This window comes from Guillardia theta, assembly GCF_000315625.1.
Source record: "Guillardia theta CCMP2712 unplaced genomic scaffold GUITHscaffold_49, whole genome shotgun sequence".
Taxonomy (NCBI): domain Eukaryota; class Cryptophyceae; order Pyrenomonadales; family Geminigeraceae; genus Guillardia; species Guillardia theta.
Genome location: NW_005434625.1, coordinates 144,625 through 147,022, shown reverse-complemented (window position 1 = coordinate 147,022; position 2,398 = coordinate 144,625).

The following is a 2,398-nucleotide window of genomic DNA, read 5'->3' as shown; positions in this document are numbered from 1 at the left end:
CCGGGCAACGCCGGCTCCTTGTCGGCGGCTGCCCTTTCTCCGATGCGGCGTTTGGTCGGCACTTCGTGCCTGATGACGGCCCTGCTGCTTTAGCTTGTTCCTGCTTTGTTTTGCTTGAGGCACTTTTTACCTTCTGCCAGTAAATCCACTATCTCTGCTGAGAATCTTGGCTCGCAAACGCGCCGCCACCTATCAGCGCCTCACTATGCAGCTGACGCTGGAGGCGCTCTTGTCTGGTGCGAGGCGCATGACGCCCTTGCGGGCGCAAGCACTTCTCGAGCCAGAGGACAGCTCCTCCTCGGACTTTGTCGAGTCGCCCGAGGGGGAGTCTTCGCCGGAGGTCTCCCACTCCGACCTCCGACTCCGATGGGGGAAACACGTCGAGTGGCGCCGACGACCGGCGCGGAGCTGGCGAGGCGTCTCCGTCCCTCACTGTGACGTCGGGTGCCTCCGGAGAGCTCGACACCACTGGGGTGCTTGCTGCTATTCCGAGCTCGCATGCATCCTACCCGGCATCGGTCGGGTCACGCCGGTCCTTGGGCATGCGGCTGCGGCGTCGCCGCCGTCACGGGCGGCTACCGCTGACTCGGCTACCGCTGACTCGGAGGCTAGCGAGGGGGACTACCTCGAGCGGTACCGTGTTCCTGTGTCCAGCCTCCCTCCGTCCGCTGCCCCAGGCGGACCCCCGGGCAACGCCGGCTCCTTGTCGGCGGCTGCCCTTTCTCCGTCCGCGGCCGCCCGCTTTGTGGCGGCAGCGGACGTCTCGACTGACAGTGGTCAGTCGGCTGCCTCCGGGTATCGCGTCTAAGGGATTTTATGCTCCTGCTGCTTGTTGCTTGATTGCCTGACCCTTCGGCTGCTTGTCTGCGCGGCTTCGCGCTTGGGCTGGCGGTGCCGCGTCTGGGTGCCAGCAGTGCTGGTTCTTTTCGGGCTTGTGCTTGTTCCTGCTTTGTTCTGCTTGAGGCACTTTTTACCTTCTGCCAGTAAATCTTCTCTTCCCTCACTAGTGCGAGTTTTACTCGCAGAAGGTAAAAAGTGCCTCCACAGCGAGAGTAAAACTTCACTTCTTGTGGTGCTGCTGAGGTCTTGGCTTGCAAACGCGCCGCTACCTATCCGACTGACCACTGTCAGTCGAGACGGTATATAGGATTTACTGGCAGAAGATAAAAAGTGCCTCAAGCAAAACAAAGCAGGAACAAGCTGAACCGGCAGGTACACAGTCCACAGCGAGAAGCTGCACAATCACACACAAAACACAAGCCCGAAAAGAACCAGCACTGCTGGCACCCAGACGCGGCAGCGCCAGCCCAAGCGCGAAGCCGCGCAGACAAGCAGCCTAAGGGTCAAGCAATCAAGCAACAAGCAGCAGGAGCATGCAGGAGGAATAAAATCCCTTACACGCGATACCCGGAGGCAGCCGACTGACCACTGTCAGTCGAGACGTCCGCTGCCGCCACAAAGCGGGCGGCCGCGGACGGAGAAAGGGCAGCCGCCGACAAGGAGCCGGCGTTGCCCGGGGGTCCGCCTGGGGCAGCGGACGGAGGGAGGCTTCGAGACGTCCGCTGCCGCCACAAAGCGGGCGGCCGCGGACGGTACCGCTCGAGGTGACGCATCCAGTCCTCCTCGCTAGCCTCCGAGTCAGCGGTAGCCGAGACCAACACCGCCCGTGACGGCGGCGACGCCGCAGCAATGCCCAAGGACCGGGGCTGTGCGGCATCGGAGCCGGGCAGGCGAGCTCGGACCAGCAGCAAGCACCCCAGTGGTGTCGAGCTCCGGGGTTACCTCTGCGGCCGGGCTTATACGGACTTTGTCGAGTCGCCCGAGGAGTCTTCGCCGGAGGTCTCCGACTCCGATGGTGGAAGCATCAAGAGTGGCACTGGAGAAGCCTCTCCGTCAATCGCTTTGACTTCTCATGCCTCCGGAGAGCTCGACACAACTGGGGTGCTTGCTGCTGGTCCGAGCTCGCCTGCTTGTTTCCCCCCGACGGGATCCTTGGGCGCGGCACTGCTTTTGACGCTGCGGCGTCGTCGCCGTCAATAGAGATAATGGATTTACTGGCAGAAGGTAAAAAGTGCCTCAAGCAAAACAAAGTCAATGTCGGTCTCGGTCTCGGGCGCTGTACGGAAGAATGTTTACTCGCATGCAGGTTTAGCTTGTTCCTGCTTTGTTCTGCTTGAGGCACTTTTTACCTTCTGCGAGTAAAACTCTGGGCTGCCGCTGCGCCTGCTGAGGACAGTGCAGAGGACTGTGGAGCGGTACCGTCAGCATGCGCCCAGCCTCCATGTGTCCGCTGCCCCAGGCGGACCCCCGGGCAGCCCTTTCTCCGAGAGAAGGAGAGAGAGAGGAGGGAGGGAGAGAAGAAGAGAAGGAGAGAGAGAGGAGGGAGGAGAGAAGAAGA